Genomic DNA, 25,737 nt, shown 5'->3' on the forward strand with positions numbered 1-25,737 from the left:
AAGTTAGCGGAAATTATTATTTTTTTCTTATAAAGTCTCATATTCCACTAACTTGTGTCAAAAAATTAAATCTCACATGAACTCACCATACCCCTTACGGAATCCAAATGCGTAAAATTTTTTAGACATTTATATTCCAGACTTCTTCTCACGCTTTAGGGCCCCTAGAATGCCAGGGCAGTATAAATACCCCACATGTGACCCCATTTCGGAAAGAAGACACCCCCAGGTATTCCGTGAGGGGCATATTGAGTCCATGAAAGATTGAAATTTTTGTCCCAAGTTAGCGGAAAGGGAGACTTTGTGAGAAAAAAAATAAATAAAATCAATTTCCGCTAACTTGTGCCAAAAGAAAAAAAATTCTATGAACTCGCCATGCCCCTCATTGAATACCTTGGGGTGTCTTCTTTCCAAAATGGGGTCACATGTGGGGTATTTATACTGCCCTGGCATTTTAGGGGCCCTAAAGCGTGAGAAGAAGTCTGGGATCCAAATGTCTAAAAATGCCCTCATAAAAGGAATGTGGGCCCCTTTGCGCATCTAGGCTGCAAAAAAGTGTCACACATCTGGTATCGCCGTACTCAGGAGAAGTTGGGCAATGTGTTTTGGGGTGTCATTTTACATATACCCATGCTGGGTGAGATAAATATCTTGGTCAAATGCCAACTTTGTATAAAAAAATGGGAAAAGTTGTCTTTTGCCGAGATATTTCTCTCACCCAGCATGAGTATATGTAAAAAGACACCCCAAAACACATTGCCCAACTTCTCCTGAATACGGCGATACCACATGTGTGACACTTTTTTGCAGCCTAGGTGGGCAAAGGGGCTCACATTCCAAAGAGCACCGTTAGGATTTCACAGGTCATTTACCTACTTACCACACATTAGGGCCCCTGGAAAATGCCAGGGCAGTATAACTACCCCACAAGTGACCCCATTTTGGAAAGAAGACACCCCAAGGTATTCCGTGAGGGGCATGGCGAGTTCCTAGAATTTTATATTTTTTGTCACAAGTTAGCGGAAAATGATGATTTTTTTTTTTTTTTTTTTCCCCTTACAAAGTCTCATATTCCACTAACTTGTGACAAAAAATAAAAACTTCCATGAACTCACTATGCCCATCACGAAATACCTGGGGGTGTCTTCTTTCCAAAATGGGGTCACTTGTGGGGTAGTTATACTGCCCTGGCATTCTAGGGGCCCAAATGTGTGGTAAGAAGTTTGAAATCAAAATGTGTAAAAAATGACCGGTGAAATCCGAAAGGTGCTCTTTGGAATATGGGCCCCTTTGCCCACCTAGGCTGCAAAAAAGTGTCACACATGTGGTATCTCCGTACTCAGGAGAAGTTGGGGAATGTGTTTTGGGGTGTCATTTTACATATACCCATGCTGGGTGAGAGAAATATCTTGGCAAAAGACAACTTTTCCCATTTTTTTATACAAAGTTGGCATTTGACCAAGATATTTCTCTCACCCAGCATGGGTATATGTAAAATGACACCCCAAAACACATTCCCCAACTTCTCCTGAGTACGGCGATACCACATGTGTGGCACTTTTTTGCAGCCTAGGTGGGCAAAGGGGCCCACATTCCAAAGAGCACCTTTCGGATTTCACCGGTCATTTTTTACACATTTTGATTTCAAACTACTTACCACACATTTGGGCCCCTAGAATGCCAGGGCAGTATAACTACCCCACAAGTGACCCCATTTTGGAAAGAAGACACCCCAAGGTATTCGCTGATGGGCATAGTGAGTTCATAGAAGTTTTTATTTTTTGTCACAAGTTAGTGGAATATGAGACTTTGAAAGAAAAAAAAAAAAGAAAAAAAAATCATCATTTTCCACTAACTTGTGACAAAAAATAAAAAGTTCTATGAACTCACTATGCCCATCAGCGAATACCTTAGGGTGTCTACTTTCCGAAATGGGGTCATTTGTGGGGTGTTTGTACTGTCTGGCCATTGTAGAACCTCAGGAAACATGACAGGTGCTCAGAAAGTCAGAGCTGCTTCAAAAAGCGGAAATTCACATTTTTGTACCATAGTTTGTAAACGCTATAACTTTTACCCAAACCATTTTTTTTTTACCCAAACATTTTTTTTTTATCAAAGACATGTAGAACAATAAATTTAGAGAAAAATGTATATATGGATGTCGTTTTTTTTGCAAAATTTTGCAACTGAAAGTGAAAAATGTCATTTTTTTGCAAAAAAATCGTTAAATTTCAATTAATAACAAAAAAAGTAAAAATGTCAGCAGCAATGAAATACCACCAAATGAAAGCTCTATTAGTGAGAAGAAAAGGAGGTAAAATTAATTTGGGTGGTAAGTTGCATGACCGAGCAATAAACCGCTAAAGTTGTGGAGTGCCGATTTGTAAAAAAGGGCCTGGTCTTTAGGGGGGTATAAACCTGTGGTCCTTAAGTGGTTAAAGAAAAAAACAGGTTGCAAATTCACATTTGTACACAATTTAATGAATTGATAGAGAATTTGGGGCAAAAGATGAAGATTTCCCAACTTTATAAAAGTTTAATTACAGCACGATTTGGTGGTATCTGGTCCCCGGGTCAAAGGGGTTGGCAAAAAGAATGCTTAATGACACATTTTGAGGATCAGGAGAAGTTAGCTCAGGATCTAAAATTGGTATCACATAATTTCAATCACGTTCTGGTGCAGTTTAATATTATACATAAACTTTATGTCACTCCTTCCTGGCTTCATAAATGTGGTATTAGGGACCATTCTAATAGTCCTAGGTGTGATGTTTCTGATGCGGATTATTTGCATATGTTTTGGTCTTGTCCAGAGCTGAAACAATATTGGGAGACTATTCACAACTATATAGAGAAAAAACTGAACGTGCGGATTCCTTTTATTGCTGAATGCTGGGTATTGGGGGAACTTGCCAAGGTGGGTTGTCACCGATATAAAAAAATCTTTTGTTTAAAATAATGTTTTTGGCAAGACTCCTAATAGCACGCTCTTGGTTTGCGCTAGATGCCCCTAGTATCATATTGTCGGTGCCAAGGTGTTCTCTAAATTGTTTTTGGGGGCATATAATCTGGTAAGGATCAAGGAGGGGGATGAATGGAAGACGGCCTTTAATACCCCTGAAGTTCATTTTGAGAATTTGGTCATGCCTTTTGGGTTGATCAATGCTCCTGTGGTTTTTCAACATTTCACCAATGACATCTTTCATCATCTGGTGGGCAGGTTTGTTGTGGGGTATCTGGATGATATTCTAATTTATTCTCCTGACATGGAGACGCATCAGGATCATGTGAGACAAGTGTTACAGATCCTAAGAGAGAATAAACTGTATGCTAAGATGGAGAAGTGTGTATTTGCAGTTCTGGAAGTGCAATTCCTGGGTTACCTACTCTCATCTTTAGGTTTTCGTTTTGGAACCTGAAAAGCTCCGTGCTGTGTTGGACTGGGATCGACCAGAAAATGTGAAAGTGCTTATACGATTTTTGAGGTTCACCAACTACTACCATAATTTTTTTTTGAACTACTTGACTGTTGTTAAACCGTTAACAGACATGACTAGGAAAGGTTCTGATATCTCAGTCTGGTCTGATGAGGCATTACAAGCCTTTTCAGCTGTGAAGGAGTGTTTTGCTTCTGCTCCTATACTGGTACAACCTGATGTGTCACAGCCATTTATTGAAAAGTTGATGCATCCGAGGTAGGGGTAGGAGCAGTCTTGTTGCAGAGTCCTTCACCTAGTAAATGGCGCCCATGTGCTTTCTTCTCTAAAAAGCTCTCAACTGCTGAAAGAAATTATGATGTAGGTATAGAGAGTTGCTGGCCATTAAGTTGGCTTTTGAGGAATGGCGTCATTGGTGGGAAGTTGCTATTCATCCTATTATGGTAATTACTGATCACAAAAATCGGGCTTATCTGGAGTCGGCTAAACGTATGAAACTAAGGCAGGCCAGATGATCGTTGTTTTTTACCAGATTTAATTTCGTTGTCACCTATCGCCCTTGGAGGCCCAGGGAGATGCACCGGATTCCTGTCCTCCGGGGAAGTTGTTTGTTCTTTCGTAACTACAGCACAAGGTGTTCGAGGAACATCACCATTCAGTTCTTACGGGACACCCTGGGAGCAGATCCACGGTCAATCTCATTTCTTGTAGATTCTGGTGGCCGGGGTTGCGTAAATGTGTTGAGGGCTATGTGTCAGCTTGTGAGACTTGTGCACGTGCCAAGGTGACACATACTCGGCCTTTAGGATCTCTACTTTCGTTGTCTATCCCTTCACGACCTTGGACTCATTTATTCATGGACTTTATCACAGATTTGCCAAATTCCTCAGGGAAAACTGTGATTCTGGTGGTTGTTGACGACTTCAGCAAGATGTCGCTCTTTATAGCTTTGCCAGGTTTACCTAATACTAAAACTCTCGTACAAGTGTTTGTCGATAATATCGTGACGCTACATGGTATCCCCTCTGATGTGGTGTCTGATAGGGGGACTCAGTTTGTTTCCAAATTCTGGAAGACGTTCTGTACTCGCCTGGGGGTACAATTGTCCTTCTCTTCGGCCTTTCATCCTCAGTCGAACGGACAGACTGAGCGCACTAACCAGAATCTGGAGACTTATTTGAGATGTTTTGTCTCGGAGGTTCAGGAGGAGTGTTCTTCATTTTTGTCCTTGGCCGAGTTTGCCATAAATAACCGTAGACAGGAGTCCACTGATAAGTCACCATTTGTTGGGGCATATGGGTTCCATCCGCAGTTTGGCACATTTTCCGGTACTGAGACTTCTGGTATACCTGAAGAGGAATGATGTTCTTCTTCTTTGTCATCTATTTAGTGGAAAATTCGAAATAATAATAATTTTTTTTTTAAAAAGGGCAAAAACTATAAACGTATGGCTGACAAGAGACGTGTGAGTGGTCCGGACCTGAGAGTGGGTGATTCTGTGTGGCTGTCCTCAAGAAACATTAAGTTGAAGGTACCTTTTTGGAAGTTGGGGCCAAGGTTTATTGGTCCATATAAGATCTCTGCCATTATTAATCCGGTAGCCTTTCGTCTTGAACTTCTGCAGGCTTTAAAAATTCCTAATGTTTTCCACAAATCATTGCTGAAAACATATGTCAAACCTGCTGAACTGTCCTCCTTGCCTACCGCTCCTGTCATGGTGGACGGTAATCTTGAATTTCAGATCGCTGGGATAGTAGACTCTGGACAAATTCTCCATAGATCCCTTCAGTATCTCGTTCACTGGAAGGGTTACGCTCCAGAGGAGAGAATGTGGGTTCCAGCAGCCGACGTTAATGCCAGTCGCCTTGTGAAAGCCTTTCACAGGGCTCATCCGGATAAAGTCGGTCCTGGGTGTCCAGAGGTCACCCTTAGAAGGGGGTGTACTGTCACGGTCCCTCCCATGACAGAGGTTAGAAGATATGAGAGACTGGCGGCACGTGAGGTTATCTGGCAGTCTCTGTTTTCACTTATTGCAGTGTTATTGTTAGTATTGACCACACCTTTTATTCAACGGTACAGCTGGTGGTCATTACCACTCCCACCTCACTGAGGCGTGTAAATTGGCCAAGGGGAAGAAGGTGAACATCTACACGGACTCAAGGTATGCTTTTGGTATTGCACATGATTATGGACCCATATGGCGGGCTATAGACTTTCTAACATCAGCAGGCCAGCCAATTAAAAATAAAGACTCTGTACTTGAACTTATGAACTCTCTGTTATTATCAGAGGAGGTTGCTATTATTAAGGTAAAGGCTCATACATTATGTACCACGGTGCAAGAAAAAGGCAATGTTTGGCTGCCTTGTCTGCTCAAACAAGATGCACTCCAGCCACTAAATGTTGACACCACCCCGATGAGAGCCTTGAGACCTGAGAACATTTCTGTAAGTACATTTCAAAGAATGCTAGAACAAGCCCCTCCTGAGGAAAAAGAGCTTAGGGCAAAAAAAGGGGCCAAACCCGATGAACATGGAATTTGGAGAAACAAGGACAAATTTTGTCTACCATGCCCTCTATACCCAGCTATGGCTCAGGAGGCCCCCGGGCCCACTCACCTATCAAAAGGTGCCATGGTAAGTGTGGTTAATGCAGGGTGGATTGCTCCAGGATTTTCTACAGTAGCCTCTCGGTTTGTACAAGGATGTATGGTCTGTGCATTGAACAATCCCTGTCAAGTGGTGAAGACTCCAAGCAAGCATGCCCCCAGGCCACTTTACCCATTCCAGAGACTGCAGATAGACTATATACAACTGCCTAAGGTAGGAGTATATACATTTTTCCTTGTGTGTGTTGATCTTTTTTCAGGGTGGCCAGAAACCTTCCCAGTAGCAAAGGCAAATGCAAAGAACAGAGCAAAGAAGCTGGTCAGTGAACTGGTGTTTAGGTATGGTATCCTTGAAGTTATTGAATCAGACAGGGGTTCCTACTTCACAGGAGAAGTAATGAGGGAAGTGATGCAGGCTTTATGGATCACCCAAGCTTTCCATACAGCATAACATCCCCAAAGCAGCGGCCGCGTCGAGCGCTTAAATGGCATGCTCAAATTGAAAATTCAGAAAGCCATGCAGTAAACTCAGCGGCCTTGGCCAGAGTGTTTGCCCTTAGCCTTATACTCAGTCAGGACCACTCCAAACAGAAAGACAGGATTATCTCCATTTGAGATTCTGTTTGGAAGCGCCCCCAGATTAGGATTGTATTTTCCACAATAGTTGCAAATGAACTATGATAGCCTAACAAGCTACATGTGGGCCCTCACAAAGAGGCTTGAGCACAGCCATAAACAAGTGTTTGTTTCCCTTCCAGATCCAGTAGAAGGAACACACAGTCTGCAACCAGGAGACTGGGTGGTGATAAAAAGACATGTGAGGAAAGGCCTGGATCCCAGATTTGACGATCTTTCCAAGTCCTGTTGACTACTCATACAGCAGTAAAGGTTGAAGGAAAGCCTAACTTGATACACGCTTCTCACAGCAAGAAAGTTTCGATGCCCAAGGATGAGGATCCTAGTGATAGACGAACATTGGCCGGGACGGTTCGCGATCAAATGTTCACGAACCGCAAGTTCGCGGCGGGCCCTATTCACTTTAATGGCAGTCGAACCTGGAAAACTTTCAGGTCATATTTGCAGCCACCAAATACTTACTAGAAGTGCACAAATAGTCCCACAACATGGACAGTGAGATACTAGAGGGGGATCAATGACAAAAATTCCCACAAAAAAAGATGTATTTTAATCACAAGAAATTTTTATGCGTCTTAATGGGAAATTCTCAAAAATGTGCCATGCTGGAGCCTAGTAAAATTCTATTTTAGGCCACGGGAGTACGGGCCCTAAAAATTGGGCATCCACGTGACATAAAAGAACAAGTGATTATGTGGCTCGAGGTATATTAAACGATCATTGGATAACAATTTTACTGCAGGCCAGTGGAGTACAGGTCCCAAACATTAGGCATTCACCGGACAGAAAAGATCAAGTGATTATGTGGCTGGAGGTATATTAGACGGTCATTGGATAACAATTTTACTGTAGGCCAGTGCAAATACATATGTTTAAAAGAACTAAAAATATAAAATTGGATTAAAAACATAGCTAACGAAATCCCCCCTCTTGAATAAACCCCAAATGATAATAGGTGAAATTCTATAACACGTGGTCGTCACAGGTGTTAAATTCCTCTGAGGCCCCAACAATTAGGCATTCACCGTACAGAAAAGATCAAGTGATTATGTGGCTGGAGGTACATTAGGCGGTCACCGTATAACAATTTTACTGTTGGCCAGTTAGATTACAGGCCCCAAAAATTATGTATTTACCGTACAGAAAATATCAAGTGATTATGTGGCTGGAGGTATAGTAGACGGTCATTGGATAACAATTTTACTGTAGTCCAGTACAAATACAGTACAGACCAAAAGTTTGGACACACCTTCTCATTCAAAGAGTTTTCTTTATTTTCATGACTATGAAGGCATCAAAACTATGAATTAACACATGTGGAATTATATACATAACAAACAAGTGTGAAACAACTGAAAATATGTAATATTCTAGGTTCTTCAAAGTAGCCACCTTTTGCTTTGATTACTGCTTTGCACACTCTTGGCATTCTCTTGATGAGCTTCAAGAGGTAGTCTCCTGAAATGGTCTTCCAACAGTCTTGAAGGAGTTCCCAGAGATGCTTAGCACTTGTTGGCCCTTTTGCCTTCACTCTGCGGTCCAGCTCACCCCAAACCATCTCGATCGGGTTCAGGTCCGGTGACTGTGGAGGCCAGGTCATCTGGCACAGCACCCCATCACTCTCCTTCATGGTCAAATAGCCCTTACTTTTAAAGTTTTCCCAATTTTTCGGCTGACTGACTGACCTTCATTTCTTAAAGTAATGATGGCCACTCGTTTTTCTTTACTTAGCTGCTTTTTTCTTGCCATAATACAAATTCTAACAGTCTACTCAGTAGGACTATCAGCTGTGTATCAACCTGACTTCTCCTCAACGCAACTGATAGTCCCAACCCCATTTATAAGGCAAGAAATCCCACTTATTAAACCTGACAGGGCACACCTGTGAAGTGAAAACCATTTCAGGGGACTACCTCTTGAAGCTCATCAAGAGAATGCCAAGAGGGTGCAAAGCAGTAATCAAAGCAAATGGTGGTTACTTTGAAGAACCTAGAATATGACATATTTTCAGTTGTTTCACACTTGTTTGTTATGTATATAATTCCACATGTGTTAATTCATAGTTTTGATGCCTTCATAGTCATGAAAATAAAGAAAACTCTTTGAATGAGAAGGTGTGTCCAAACTTTTGGTCTGTACTGTACATATGTTTAAAATAACAAAAAATATAAAATTGGATTAAAAACATGCCTAACAAAATCCGCGCTCTTGAATAAACCGCAAATGATAATAGTTGAAATTCGTGGTCGTTGAGGCCCCAACAATTAGGCATTCACCGTACAGAAAAGATGAAGTGATTATGTGGCTGGAGGTATATTAGACTGTCATTGGATAACAATTTTACTGCAGGCCAGTGGAGTACAGGCCCCAATCATTAGGCATTCACCTGACAGAAAAGGCCTTTTATGCAGCTGTATTTACATAAGACAAGGACCATTCTTTGTTCTGGGTGGTGGCGGATATGTGTGGGCTGGCATGAGGAAATTCAAATAAACGTGGTCGTCACAGGTGTTGAATTCCTCCGAGACCCATGCCTCATTCATTTTTAGAAATGTGAGGTAGTCCACACTGTCGTGAGCTAGGCGAGTGCACTTATCAGTCACGATCCCCCCTGCTGCGCTCAATGTCCTTTCGGACAGGACACTCAACGAGGGGCAAGCCAAGAGTTCCATGGCAAATTGTGCCAGCTCTGGCCACAGGTCCAGCCTGCACACCCAGTTGTCCAGGAGTTCCTCGCTTCTCAGAGCGTCCAAATCGGCCGTTAACCCTATGTAGTCAGACACCTGTCGGTCTAAGCTTTCCCCGAGGCTGGATCCGGAGGGCGGCTTTTGATGGGTTATCTGCAAGAATGAGCTTATATCTGAAGTGACCAACACATCTTCAAACCGCCCTCTTCTTGCAGGCGCGGTAGGATTGGTACCCGCACCTGTTTTGCTGTGGTTGGAAATTCCTCTGCCAGCGCCCGCAACAGCAGAATGCAGGATCTCTCGCAGCAAGGCCTGGAAGTACTGCATTCTGCCAGCCCTCTGTGATGCTGGTAACATGTTCGCCATTTTGTGTTTGTACCGGGGGTCTAAGTACGTTGCCACCCAGTACTGGTCCTTGCCCTTTATGCTTTTTATACGAGGGTCCCTCTTCAAACACTGGAGCATGAAGGCCCCATTTGCACTAAATTGGAAGCGGTGGAGCACCCTGGCTCCTGCTCATCGCCCAGGAGAATGTCATCCTCGGTCTCCTCCCCCCAGCCACGGACAACACCAGGGATCCCCGAAAAGTTTAAAGCCTGCTCTTCTTGCTCCTCCTCCTCCACCCAGCCACCATCCTCCTCTGACTCCTATCCAGACTCCTGCTGACTTGTCTCAGATGGAGTAGCCTCCCTGGGAATTCATTCAGCATTGGGACTTCCTCATGTTCCAGCTCCTCCTCCTCGAGGGCTTGATCAATGACACAACGCAATGCACGCTCCAGAAAGAAGGAGTAAGGTACGATGTCACTGATGGTGCCCTGGCTGCGACTGACCAGTTTGGTGATCTCATCAAATGGCCGCAGAAGTCAGCATGCGTCGCGCATGAGCAGCCACTGGCGCGGTGAAAAGAAACCAAGCTCCCCAGAACCTGTCCTGCTGCAGAGTTCATACAGGTAGTTAACGGCGCGTTGCTGCTGGAGCAGCCTATCAAGCATATACAAGCTGGAGTTCCAGCGTGTCGGGCTGTCACAAATCAGACGTCTGATGGGCAGGTGGTGTCGCCGCTTAACGTTAGCATCCTGATCCGATGCCAAGAATGGCTGCACATCGGTAAGGTCTGGGAATGGATGGTAAAATAATTCCTCTGACTCCAGTGGAGGGGCTATGGTCGTGGTGGTGGTGGTGGTGGTGTCTTTGGGGGTGCACACAGCAGAGAGTGAGGAGGGTGCAGATACAGAGGATGAGGAGGGTGCAGAAGCGGAAGGCTGAGTGAGCCTGAGTGCGAGAGTGCTAGATGGAAGGCCACAGAGGAAAATGATGCAGTAGTCTAGGCTGGCGATGATGAGAGCATGTACAATTAGTTTCACAGACTCAAAGTTGAGGAAAGCGCGGATATGGGAGATGTTTTTGAGTTGGAGGTGGCAGGTGGTGGAAAGGGCTTGGATGTGTGGTCGGAAGGAGAGGGCAGAATCCAAGGTCACTCCAAGGCAGCGGACTTGGTTGACCGGGGAGAGTGTGCAGCCATTGATTGTGATAGATAGGTCTGTTGAGGGGGTTGAGCAGGATGGGGGAAAGATGATGAATTCTGTTTTGTCCATGTTAAGTTTTAGAAAGTGAGAGGAGAAGAAGGAGGATATGGAAGATTGCATTGTGGGATTCTGGATAGTAGGGTGGTGAGATCTGGGCCAGAGAGGTAGATTTGTGTCAGCATAAAAGTGATACTGAAAGCCATGGGACTCTATGAGCTGTCCCAGGCCAAAAGTGTAGATAGAGAAGAACAGGGGTCCTAGGACAGAGCCTTGCGGGACACCAACAGAGAGGGAATGATGGCCCCTTAACACCACCATAAGCAACCACCAACCATGGGAGTCCAGCCCCAACCGTGGAGCCCTCCCCTGTTTCTTACCACACCTTTTTTCCAACCCCAAGGACCTCCCCCAGCCACAAACGCCCGGTCTTAATCCCCTTAAGACTGCGCGTCCCTCCACACACCCAGTGCTGTCTCAATCCCCTCTTGCAGGGCCAGACACCACATGTCAATGCCAACCACATTGAGGTGAACTCCATCGCTCCGCTAAGGCCTTTTTCTAAGTCCAAATGTCTGTAACGGTCACGTCCACACACACACACAGGGGGAAGGATAGTGACCACTGCGCTCCACCCTCACCCCTGGCCCTGCCTACTTGCCTCACGAGTCCTGATGACAGGAGACAACTGGACGACAGTCCCTTACTTAGGATATGTGTAGGGAAGACAGACAAGACAAAATACGGAACGTGAACGGACCGGGTCAGAACCAAGAGAGCTACGCAGTACAAAGGGTTAAGCAAAGAATGGTCAGGAGAAGCCGGGGTCAAATACCAGGAGAGTAGAGAAGTACCAGAGGAGTCCGCAAAGAGTAGTCAGGTGGGAGCCGAGGTCACAATACCAGGAGGGAAGCGCAGTACAGGAGAAGCAGGCAAAGGATCGTCAGGGAACAGGATCAGGTGAGTATTCAGTAGTCCAACAAATAGCCAGGAACCTAGAATTAACAGGCAACCTGTGGCCAGCAGGCTGCCTGTATTTATAGTGGGGTCTGAGGGTCATGTGACGTGGCCAGAATATTCCTTAATAACTGAGGGTAATGTATTAGACCTTACTGAAACCCCAGCCTGGACCACGGACAAGAATGAGTCACACTTAGGTCCCCATTTCACCAACTCTCCTTTGGACCAATCTATTGTGGGGTTATGTAAACGGAGCCAAGGCAACCCTAGTACCACCTCAACCGGTAGGTTCTCCAGGACTAAAAGAGAGCATCTCTCAGAGTGGCACACACCCACGGTAAGAGAAATTTCAGAGGTACATGACCCCACCGTACCACCAATCAGGGGAGTAGCATCAATAGCCATGACATGGATAGGTATAGGTAAAGCAAACATTGGAATACCCAATTTACTAGCATATTCAAAGTCAATAAAGCTGGCTGCTGAATCGGAATCGATAAAGGCCTTACCCGGACACTTATTAACCCCCAGAGAAATTGTTATGGGTACCAAAAGCTTACATTTAGAAAAATCAGGGTGTACCTGGTCTTTAGGTTGTCTTGCCTTAGGAGACTTGTCCGAGAGGACCCTCTTAGGACACTTGTTGATCCAATGGCCAGGATCTCCACAGTAGAAGCACTCTCTGCGACGAAGATTACCCCGGGTCATGCCAACCTGCATGGGTTCCTCGGTGGAGACCTCAGTGTTGTCCATGGAAAAGGCCTCTGGCTGGACCTCCATCTGAGAACAGAACTGTCGTTCTTGTCGTCTCTCTCTAACTCGTCGGTCAAGTCGGACAACTAGGGTCATCATCTCCTCTAAGGTCTCTGGAATTTGATAACTGACTAATAGATCTTTCAAATTATCAGACAGACCAGACCTAAACTGACTCTTCAGGGCTGGTTCATTCCATCCTGAGGGGACACACCACCCTCTGATGCGGGTGCAATACTCCTCCGCAGGGAGATGGCCCTGAACCAGTGCCCTAAGAGCCGTCTCGGCTACCAGGGCCCTGTCTGGTTCGTCATAGAGGGTACCCAGGAGGTAACAAGAATGCCCAGTCCTGGGGATCACCCTGTAGTAGAGAAATTATAATACCCACGCGTTGGCTCTCGGGACCGGAGGACATGGGGCGCAAACGGAAGTAGAGTTTGCAACTCTCCTTAAAGGAGAGAAACCTCTTCCGGTCTCCAGAAAAGGGTTCTGGGAGCTTGATCTGGGGCTCAAAATGTGGACTGGAGGACTGAGGAGTGGAAGAACCTTGCCCTAACTCAAAAGAACGGAGTTTCTCTCCTAGCTCCTGCACCATCTGTGTCAGGTTAGAGACATAGTCAGTCAGGGTCACAAGAGGATTCATGATACAGTGGTTATTGGGCCTGTTAATCTGTAACGGTCACGTCCACACACACACACAGGGGGAAGGATAGTGACCACTGCGCTCCACCCTCACCCCTGGCCCTGCCTACTTGCCTCACGAGTCCTGATGACAGGGGACAACTGGACGACAGTCCCTTACTTAGGATATGTGTAGGGAAGACAGACAAGACAAAATACGGAACGTGAACGGACCGGGTCAGAACCAAGAGAGCTACGCAGTACAAAGGGTTAAGCAAAGAATGGTCAGGAGAAGCCGGCGTCAAATACCGATGAGAGTAGAGAAGTACCAGAGGAGTCCGCAAAGAGTAGTCAGGTGGGAGCCGAGGTCACAATACCAGGAGGGATGCACAGTACAGGAGGAGCAGGCAAAGGATCGTCAGGGAACAGGATCAGGTGAGTATTCAGTAGTCCAACAAATAGCCACAAACCTAGAATTAACAGGCAACCTGTGGCCAGCAGGCTGCCTGTATTTATAGTGGGGTCTGAGGGTCATGTGACGTGGCCAGCGTCACATGACCGACAGACAGACAAGTCAAGCACCGAGTGATCAGCTCGGCGCTCAAGGCAGACCTAAGAGCAGGGAGCCAAGCACAGATCCTCGCTCCCGAAGCTAAGCAGCAGGTCTGTTGCTGATGGGAGACCGAGCGCGCCTTTGGCGCCCCGTGACAGTGTCTAACTGACACTGCCTCATTCTGCATCATAAAACGCCCAATCGCCCGACTGACTTTTATACGGGCCTTAGTCACCGCCTCAACTGACCGAGCTCTGCGCCATATCCTACACGGGACTATATTAGACCATACGGTCACCAACTTCGGGAACAAAGCCCACAACCTAAGCATATCGAACTTAATATCCCTTACCAGTTCCCTGAATGGGCGCACACCCAAATAGTTTCCTCCCACGTGTAACACAAGGATATCAGGAGCCCTATCTAGCTTTACAGAATTCTGAAACTCAGTCAAAACGCTGCCCCATACCGTACCCCTGTGCCCCAGCCACCTTACCACTGCATCCGATCGAGCAAGACCGACGCCCTCAATGCTCCCCAAAAAACAAATGAGTGTCCCAGGATCCACACTAAAGCCGATTCTGCGCCTGCATGGAAAGGAAAATGAAATAAGGAGCAAAAAAACAATTATGCATCCTCAATAATGAAACAAAACTGCCGCGCCGCCCTACAATTTGTCCGGTTAAACATATGACTTGAACCTGATTGACTCCCAGCGCCCGATATTTTTTATCATGTCGTCCCCCAGCCCCCAACATGCCGCCTCTGTCGCCACACCTATCCGAAATGAGTGGCTGGCATACCTGGAACTCCCCACCCCCAACCGATCCAAACACCTCTGGAAAATTGCCGTAAACTGAAAACGGGATAAAAAGGAACTGTCTGCATGCACCAACAACGGCAAGACTACAGTTTTTCTTGCCACCCCATATTCCCTTAAACACCGAACCAGCCACATTAGACACCTCGGAATCTCGTAGAGCACTACCTTGTGCCCTTTTCCCTCCACATCCGTCTTGGACCGGCGGATGCGAAACTCCACCCTATCTCCGACCAAATTAACGTCCTCCGCAAGCAACCCCCCAACTCGCCTGACCGAAGGGGAAACAAGCTCCCCCTACCGCATGGACCAAAAAACCCAAAGAAAAAGCTAAACTGAACAAACGCGTCTCCCAAAACGAACTGCAGACCGCCAGTAACTGCTCCCCCACATCCAAAAGCAACGCAAAAGAGACCAGACGCCGCCAATCCTTTTCGGCTCTCAACCTCCGCCACCCTTTTAAAATGCGACTAACCAGAAAAGACTTGGTAAAATCAATCATCTTGCGCAACTTAAAACCAAAGGCAAGGCCTGTCACATACAGTACCTATTTACTTTTAAAACCGACCATCCCTTATCCCGACAATGACCCAAGAAAAGCAATAACGGGAACTCCAGGTCACCCTCACAGGTCCCCAGCCTACCGCACCAGTCCTCCCAGCAACGCCACGCCTTAACATATGTATCCCACGTACCAGGCGCCAAAGACAAATGGATGAGCCCTGCTACTGTGCTGCCAACAGATCCCATAGGCAACCCGGGCACGCCAGCCCAACTTCATCCGCTTCTGGGGCCAGCTGCCGAAAACGCTTCCACTGTGAACGAGAAAGGGCATCAGCAATCGAATTCTCGACCCCCGGTATATGCACTGCCACCACCCATGCATTCAGTAATAAGCATTCCAGCACCAAACACTAACAACTTGACCACCAAAGGAGACGACGTCGATAACCCGTTGATCGCCTGAACAACCCCCAAATTATCACAATGAAAACTGATTTTTTTTATTACGGAAAACCTCACACCATAGCATCACTGCCACCACTATTGGGAAAAGCTCTAATAAGGCCAAATTCTTAACCCAACCCTTCGTCACCCAGCCTGCCACGCTTCCGCACACCATTGCCCCTTACAATACACCCCAAAACCACAACTCCCAGCCGCATTGGAAAAGAGCTTGAAATCAAAAGAATCTATTACATCCCTAATAAATAATGACCTCCCATTGTAATTATCTAAAAAGGAACTCCAAACATGCAAATCTGCCCTCAACTCGCTACCCAAGCGACTAAACACCCTTCCCATAGGCATGATCCTGCACGATTTTTTTTTTAGCTTGCCTAGCAGAGATTGAAGCTTCCGTAACTGGATTTTTTTTAAATGCCCCGCTCTTAGCACTTCCTTCTTCAGGTCTGTAAGTTTATCCAAGGGCAATCGACACTCCATCCTTACAGTATCAATTTCTATCCTTAGAAAAACCCACTCGGTAGCTGGACCTACAGTCTTTTCCGCCGCCAACAGTACCCCAAAACTAGTAAACAGCATGCACAACGTGTGCAACAACACCGAACAAACCCTCGAATCTGGGGGGCCAATGCATAAGAAGTCATCAAAGTAGTGGATGATAGACTTACACCCTGCCGCGTCCGCCACCGCCCATTCAAAAAAGTAGCTAAACTTCTCAAAATACGCACACGATAGGGAACAACCCATCGGCAAACAACGGTCGACAAAAAAAAACACCCTCCCAAAAACACCCCAAAAGATGCAAACTATCCAGGTGTACCGGCAACAGTTTAAACGCCGCTTCAATGTCCGTCTTAGCTAACAACGACCCTGTTCCTAACTTGTGAACCCATGCCACTGCCGCGTCAAATGAGGTGTAAACCACAGAACAGATATCCGGATCAATGCCGTCATTGACCGACGAGCAAAATGCGGGCCGCAATGCGCGAACACAGTCTGTGGGGCAGCCGCAGCGGATCGCGGACCCATTCACTTTAATGGGTCCGCGATCCGGCCGTTCTGCGAAAAGATAGGACATGTTCTATCTTTTTGCGGAACGGTAGTACGGGACGAAACCCCACAGAAGCACTCCGTAGTGCTTCCGTTCCGCGCCATTCCGCATCTCCGGATTTGCGGACCCATTCAAGTGAATAGGTCCGCCTCCGTGATGCGGAATGCCCATGGAATGGCACCCGTGTATTGCGGATCTGCAAATGCGGTCCGCAATACGGCAACGGGAAGCGCGCGTTCGAATATTGTAACATTTTATCTGTTTGGGCTGTGTTTGTCCACTCCACCCCTCCCAGTAGAAGGTTCAAGTTCAGCTACAAACTGTATATAAGGAGAGCAGTCAGAGCCCCTAGTGTTCTGCAGTTAGGGAACAGTGCTTAGAAGAGGAGATTCTGCCAGACTGCATGAGTGACCAGAAGAAGACGATGAGATGCTGAGCCACAGACCCTGGGTCACCGGCCCTGTGACCAAAGATCCAGCCGGACTACTGAGCCACAGGCCCTGGGCCACCAGCCTTTGGCCAGGCTACCAGCCTTCTGACAGAAAGAGAGGGACAACTAGCTCAGACCTTTCTTCACTATGAACCCTTATTCTGCCCGGAAGGAGACTGGAGAATCCAGCCCAGTGCCTTGCCTGTATTTTTTTGCACAAATTCTAAAGACGCACACTGGTTTACTGCAGACCCTGACTCTCTGGACTTATTTCCCATTAGGGTGCACCATGCCTTACCACCCATTCCAGAGGGCAGCAACACGTGGTGACACTTGGACCATGTCCTGGGGTCCCAGAGAAGCATTGAGGCCACCTCAAACCCAGCCACTGCACAGTTACCCTTTGAGTATGACAACATACGGTGTAAAAGTCATGGATTCTGCATAGTGGAAACGCAAGTGGAAAATCCACAACATTTTCAGTGGTGGCAGTACAGTACAAGTGGATGAGATTTCAGAAGCAGTCCCAGAGTAAGCTTTTTATAGTACAATGCTAGCATGAAAATGAAAAGCACCATGTTGCTGCAGCAATTGGGAGTGGTCATGGCAGCAGGGACAGAGCAAGTCCATTGGATTATATTTTCACACTACTATTTGCATTTCTACCAGATGACCACTAGAGGGCACTACTCTACTACAGTACATCTTTTCGACAGTCCGCTTATGAACAATTAAAAAAAATGTTTTCTTTTATTCTTTATATATCTTTTCCTTGAAGCTGTATAGTGTCTGTTGTGTCTTATTCTTGTTCCTGTTAGTCAATTCACATTTGTAACAATACTCCGGAAAGTCCTTTTTTATTTTAAACATTTCTGTCAGTATGTTAGTGCCCATTTTCTACATTATTTCTTGATGTATTGTTATTTGGTGTTTATGCTATAATTGCATAAACTGAGCCAATCTCCAAGGAAATGAATGAAATCTATGGAAACAACCAAACTCTTAGGCTACATTCACTCAGCAGTGAGAAAATAAAACGGCCCTGAAATACAGTTTTTCATGGCCATTTTTCAACCATTTGTGCATCAATTTTCTGGCCATTTTTAACAACAGTTTTGCATCCAATTTTAATGGTCATTGAAAAAAGGATGATTTTCATTGGGTTTTTAAATTAATATCCCAACCCCTGCAATGCCCTCTGTATATATATTATGCCCCGCATTGTACCCCCTGTATAAATAATGCACTTCTTTACCCCCTATAGTTATAATGGTTCCCAGTTGTGACTCCCAGTATAGATAATGGCCCATTTAGCGCCTCCCAGTAGTTATAATAGCCCCCAAGTTGTGCCCCGGTATAGATATTAGTCCCCAGTTGTGTCCCCATACATATTGTATTTTTTTATTTATAAGAGTGGCATTACCACTTCTGCACCCCGCTACTGTCTTTATTGGTTAATCTCATGTCATCATGTGTATTTATTTCAGGTCCAAACACTGTGCATTTCGTATTTTGCAACTGTTATGTTCAAATGTAATGTGCCTGGTTCACCAGCAGGTGGCAGCAAATATGGCAGAGCTGTACTTAGAGAGAATGGAACCTTCCATTCCATTCTAACCACCCTCTGTGGAGGAGTAGTCTAGCTCACTCCCTGCTAGGGGAAGGAAGCAAGTGCTGGGCACATCCCTGTTGGACGTGCCCATGCCCAAGCCAAGCCAGCTAGAGCACCTTTAGCTCTGCTGGATATGGAGGCCACAGCTTGAAGCCAGAAGTCAGGAAGAAATTTCCTTGGTATAACTTAAGAGACAGACTACAGAGAGAAGTTGCAGCATAAAGAAAAAGCTGAGTCATACATTCAGCCTGTCAGTACAGCAGAGCCAGAGATCAACAGATGTAGCACATCATCCAATTGAACGTGTGGGGACACTTGCTTCTTGATATTCCCTGGATGCAGGAGGAGCTGACGCTCCAACATGTGACGTCACAATGCTGGGAGTGCAGATCCTGCTGCATTCAGTGAGTAGCAAGGGTTTGAGGAGTGAGTGTCGAAGTGCGTTCAAGTGGATGAGGTATTTTTTTTAAAGTTTAACTCCTGAAAGAGCCTTATAACCGTTTTTTTTAACCATTCGGCAAGTATGTAGGAGTACATTTATTTCTTAGGAGGCATGCTGGGCTTGGAAGAAAGGCGGGCTGGGCACTGCAGGGGGGCGTTACTGGGCACTAGAGCAGAGTAATAACGCCCCTCTGGGCACCTTGAGACTTCATTTGCATATCAGAAAAATCGCTTTTTCATCTGAATGAAAACTTGAATAAAAGAAAGAGGACACATGCAGGAGTGAAGGTACTTTATTGCACATTGCTATGTTAACGGTTTTATATGGTCAAAATATGTGACAGATTCCCTTTAAAGAGGTTGTTTGAGATAATTAAAAATCTAGGACAAGACCTAAAATGACTTATTATAGGGTGATGTGCCTGGATGCAGCACATGACCTCTTCAGCAAATTACTGTCCTTCGTGGTCTACCACAGTGATTGGCTGCAGCATGACATGCCCTATCTAGGCACATCACCTATTTGTAGACAAACAGTGACAGGAGAACCAGAGCTGCACTGGAGAAAAGGTTAAGTATAAGATTTTTATTTTAAAGGGGTTGTCCAGGCTTGAAAAACATGGCTGCTTTCTTCTAGAAAACAGCACCACCCTTTACCACAGGATGTGTGCAGTATTGCAGCTCTGCCCCCATTGACTCCTGTTTTTGGAGGAAAGCAGCCATGTTTAGGTCATTTTAGGGCTTGTCTGAGAATTTTGATTATCCCTTTAAAAACACTTACAAGCTGAGGATCTCCTTCAACCATTTAGCAAATGAGACTTCTTCCCAGGGAACATGGTTACATGGTCACAATGCTAACAGAAGAAGGAAGCTTCAGCACTGCAGGAATATCGAGCCCCTGAGGAGCCGGATCAGTGGATGGTGATGTGGGGCCTCAGGGCAAACTTTGAATTGGGGCCACCCGGGGCCCCCCCTCCACCCCCACTATAGGCTTGAATGCATTGTAGTACAATATTAAATATATAAATGAGTACCTTTATATGCGGATTACCCTCCGCTGATGCTGCCAGAATTTTTCTTTCCTCTAAAGTTTTGGTGCCCAATATGTTTCTACTGAGCAGTCTAATGGCAGCGGACCTCGTCATATCCGTGGAGAATAAGACACCCACTGAGAAATGCTGGCATCTCCTCCTTCCTGTACCGATGCTCGGTATTAACATATTGAGCGCCATAACTTTGGGGGATCACAGCGGGGCAGACGAGGAATCTTTCAAAAAAAGAAAAATTCTGGCAGCATCAGCAGAGGGTACTCCACATGTAAAGGTGCTCGGTTAAATGTGAAAAACATTAAAAACGTGAATGGTTCTCTTCAACAACACTTCCAAAGGGATGCCAGAATTTTTACTTCCCTGTCTATCATAATATAATAAAATGTACATTTAGTGTAGGTCATCGACCTCATCGTTATTGTCAAGGTTTGTCAGTGGTCCCCTCTCTCTCACTGTATATATTCCATTTTGCCCCCTCCTACTGTATATTTTTCATTTTGCCCCCTCTCTCACTGTACATATTAAATTTTTTGCCCCTTTCTGTATAGATTTTATTTTGTCCCCTCGGTATATAATGAATGATTTGGTGCCCCTGCTTTCATGTGGCTGGCGCTTTCTGAATTCAGACCATAGTGCTGCACTGCCCCCTGCCCCAGTACAAAGCCGGCGTGTGCATACATTAAAAAATAAAATACTTACCTACTCTGTTCTGCTCCGTATGTCTGTACTTGCGGGCTGCGGCCGTGAGATTGGTGAGGTGCACAATCCCTTCATATCCTCTGCGGCGCCGCATCATTCCTTCATACTGTGATCCCGCGAGACCCATGACCTCCAGCACCGGATCTCGCGCTGACATCATGAGTTGAATTGACAAATGGTGGCGCAGCGCAGGAGAGGGTATGGGGATGTGCGCAGGTAGCGCAGCCTCACTGTAGGCCGATTTAAAATATAAGGTTGCAGAGAGGCCCGGACTGGCTACTAAAAGCACTTGTGAGACTGTGGGCCCCCCCCCCACCGGGCCCCGTCGTGGTTGCACCCTCTGTGACTGCGATCGTTATGCCCCTGGTGTACTCCCTCAGGGATGTCGATGCAGTGAAGGAGGGGCACCCTGTGTTCCCTCTGGGAACTCCCTGTAGCTGTGAACTTCTTGCCTGATGGTGGTTGAAGGGGTGCCCATGGTGTTAAATTTCATTTGGGTGCTAGCAGGGCACATGATGGGAATGCAATGGCCAGCATGTGGTGCTAAGAGAATAAGAGACAAGGCCAGATGAAATTTAAAAAAGGAGTCTGTCTTTACTATATGCATGATTGAAGTTGTAGTACATCCAGCAGTAGTTTGTAAACAATGCAAAGTCCTCCCATGTGTACCAACATAAGCTAAGCCGTTGAATTCGGCATTGGTCCTCCAATTTCTCTGGCTAAAATATATGCTATAGGGATCTCTGGCTAATAGCTGTGCTCTGGCAACAGTGGCTATAGTGCCCACTGTTCTGGGGTGCATAAGGTGTCTTAACTTGTTATTCTACTGCAGCAGCAGGATCTGGATCGCCTTATGTTGGGTTACCTTGCAGTCTCTCGCTCTCTTGCTGAAGACATGCAAGTCCTCCTCCTTTAGTCTTCAAGGCTTGGAGATGGAGTGTATGGGAGAGGAACACACGTGTAGCACCTATGACCTGGGGCTACTACTATTGTAAGTGGATTGTAAGGCACTGTAATGTAATGACATACTACACTGTTTGTTCACCAGTAGATGGGGTATGGTTGGCAGTGTTTGGCAACAGAAATGGCACTTATCTTTCCATTCCTCGCCTCTTTGTAGGAGTGGGCTGGTCTGACTTCCTGCCAATAGAGGGGCAGAGCTAGTTAGAGTTCAGTTTGGAGGAGGAGGAGAGTAAGGACCATGTGGACCTTAGAGGCGGCTCATCTAGGAGGCAACTGGCCCAGAGATCCTGAGGCCACAGAAGAACTGTAAACTCCAACGTATTTGTGTCAGCAGAGTGATCAAGTTATCAAGACTCTGCTGCAAGGTGGTGGGTAACACTTTAAGACATCATCATCGCAGTTCAGAACAGGCATAGCTAGAAGCCTGCATCATACAGTGGTGCCAGGGTACAACTGCAGTGTCCCACTGTGTTGGAAGTGGGCCCCTTAAATCTCATGTATGTCATCTTATGCCATTGTATTTTCTATGTATTAAGCTGCAAATTTCCTACAACAGGCTGGTAGTTGCATTACATCCATTCACCACTAGGTGGTGCTGGCACCCCCCCCCCCCCACACATATATATATATATATACACTGCTCAAAAAAATAAAGGGAACACTTAAACAACACAATGTAACTCCAAGTCAATCACACTTTTGTGAAATCAAACTGTCCACTTAGGAAGCAACACTGAGTGACAATCAATTTCACATGCTGTTGTGCAAATGGGATAGACAACAGGTGGAAATTATAGGCAATTAGCAAGACACCTGCAGCGTACTCAAGTTGTGTGCAGTAGGTGTTTCTGGGTGATGTAGTGCAATATACACTAACCTGGTACAGCTGACTCTCTGCAAGGGCAGGTATAGGTAGAAATAGTTCGTGACGCCAGTGCCAAGTAAACGGTGGCACGCCGTTTGCGGATGCAGGAATAAATTGAGGAAACGTAGGATTAAAACAGAACTCCAACTTTAGTAGTTTTTCCAAGTAGAGACAATAATGGAAATGCAGTTCCTTAGCATACAGTCGATTTTGCAATTCGGTCGATGCAGGCAATTCAGTTACAGCAGGGTAATTACAGAGTGTTGAACACAGGACTTGCAGCACAGGAGCTTGCACTCTAATTCTGTCTGATCCTGGAATATAGCATTTCTTCACCAAGGCCCATTAACCTATTTCTGGCTTTATATCCTTGGCTATGGCTTTTATAAGTACCTCCTCTGTCTTTCTCAGTACCTCTGGCTTTCCTGATCTTTGCCTCTGTCTCTCTCAGCTTCTGAATAGTTCCTCAGGCTCTTGGTCTAACATATTCCTGCTTCTGCACATGGGAATTCAGGAGGGAATCTTCTCCTGGACAGCAGGCTTCAGGCCTGGACTTGTCTCAGACATTGTCTAATCTCCAACTGTAGATTACAGACACTAGACTCCGTCTGACTTCTACTTCCCTGCCTGGGCCTTATATAAACTAGGGCTCCCTAGCTCCCTCTATGGACTAGAAGTAGGAATGACACCCCTAGCAGGCCTGTACATGCAAGTTTCAGTAACAGGGAAATACACACATTACATTACATTCTATAAAACTGACATATAGCAACTTCCCATAATTAAGGAGGGACGACAGCACACCAAGTAACACTTTGGTAGTGACGGGTATTACAGTTCCCGTACACTACACACCCCCAATAAAGGAGTGGTTCTGCAGGTGGTAACCACAGACCACTTCTCAGTTCCTATGCTTCCTGGCTGATGTTTTGGTCACTTTTGAATGCTGGCGGTGCTTTCACTCTAGTGGTAGCATGAGACGGAGTCTACAACCCACACAAGTGGCTCAGGTAGTGCAGCTTATCCAGGATGGCACATCAATGCGAGGTTTGCTGTGTCTGTCAGCGTAGTGTCCAGAGCATGGAGGCGCTACCAGGAGACAGGCCAGTACATCAGGAGACGTGGAGGAGGCCGTAGGAGGGCAACAACCCAGCAGCAGGACCGCTACCTCCGCCTTTGTGCAAGGAGGAACAGGAGGAGCACTGCCAGAGCCCTGCAAAATGACCTCCAGAAGGCCACAAATGTGCATGTGTCTGCTCAAACGGTCAGAAACAGACTCCATGAGGGTGATATGAGGGCCCGACATCCACAGGTGGGGGTTGTGCTTACAACCAGCACCGTGCAGGACGTTTGGCATTTGCCAGAGAACACCAAGATTGGCAAATTCGCCACTGGCGCCCTGTGCTCTTCACAGATGAAAGCAGGTTCACACTGAGCACATGTGACAGACGTGACAGAGTCTTGAGACGTTGTGGAGAACGTTCTGCTGCCTGCAACATCCTCCAGCATGACCGGTTTGGCATTGGGTCAGTAATGGTGTGGGGTGGCATTTCTTTGGAGGGCCGCACAGCCCTCCATGTGCTCGCCAGAGGTAGCCTGACTGCCATTAGGTACCGAGATGAGATCCTCAGACCCCTTGTGAGACCATATGCTGGTGCGGTTGGCCCTGGGTTCCTCCTAATGCAAGACAATGCTAGACCTCATGTGGCTGGAGTGTGTCAGCAGTTCCTGCAAGACGAAGGCATTGATGCTATGGACTGGCCCGCCTGTTCCCCAGACCTGAATCCAATTGAGCACATCTGGGACATCATGTCTCGCTCTATCCACCAACGTCACGTTGCACCACAGACTGTCCAGGCGTTGGCAGATGCTTTTGTCCAGGTCTGGGAGGAGATCCCTCAGGAGACCGTCCGCCACCTCATCAGGAGCATGCACAGGCGTTGTAGGGAGGTCATACAGGCACGTGGAGGCCACACACACTACTGAGCCTCATTTTGACTTGTTTTAAGGACATTACATTAAAGTTGGATCAGCCTGTAGTGTGTTTTTCCACTTTAATTTTGAGTGTGACTCCAAATCCAGACCTCCATGGGTTGAAAAATTTGATTTCCATTTTTTTATTTTTGTGTGATTTTGTTGTCAGCACATTCAACTATGTAAAGAACAAAGTATTTCAGAAGAATATTTAATTAATTCAGATCTAGGATGTGTTATTTTTGTGTTCCCTTTATTTTTTTGAGCAGTGTATATATTGTGAGACAGTGACAGGTCTCACGCAGGGTAGAGGCAAGGAAGGGGTGGATAGTTCGGTCCACACCCCTATTCCACCACAGGCAGACCAGCTGGAAGTAATCAGGCTGGCATAAAGCACCTCCCAGGGTGTCAGAAAGGGGGGAGTGTGTTACCTGTGGACAGAGGCCTGGAGGCTCTGTGTGGTCCAAGCCAGGAGGGCTGAGAGACCACTATTCCCCATGTGTGCTGAGACACTGGACTGGAGACAGTGGGCATACTGTGCTCTGTACAGCCAGGAGGCTGTGGGACATTGGCTGAGAAAGCTGCATGTGTTCACAGGGTGTGAACAGGGACTTAGATGAGTCAGGAATATTACAGTATGTTTAGTTAGAGCCTGGATGGGCGAGTGTTTATTATTTTGTATTATTGTTTGTTTATGCGGATGTGCCGTAATAAAGCACCGTGTTTGGATCTTAAACTTGGTGTCCTGAAGAGAGCGATCCCCTACAATTGGTGTCGGATGCGGGCAAGTTGTCCATGAGAGAAGGGCAACGGTCGGTTGCTAGGGGTAACGGCGAGAAAGAGCAGGTGCTGCTGAATCCTGCTGTGCTGGAATTAAAGGGCCGGAAGCCTGTTTGTTCGGTGGAGCAGGTGCTGCTCATGCTATTGTGGACTATTTTGCTGTAGTGCAAGTAAAACTGCAGTGAATTAAAGGACCAGTAGCCCAGCAAAAGTGGACACGTGGCTGAAAGTTTTTCCTGCTACGAGACTGTTGCCATGGGTCTCGGGGAAGAATACGTCCGACGGACGTGGGAGATTAAACAGCAGG

The sequence above is a fragment of the Bufo bufo genome, chromosome 8 (assembly GCF_905171765.1).
Source record: "Bufo bufo chromosome 8, aBufBuf1.1, whole genome shotgun sequence".
NCBI lineage: Eukaryota > Metazoa > Chordata > Amphibia > Anura > Bufonidae > Bufo > Bufo bufo.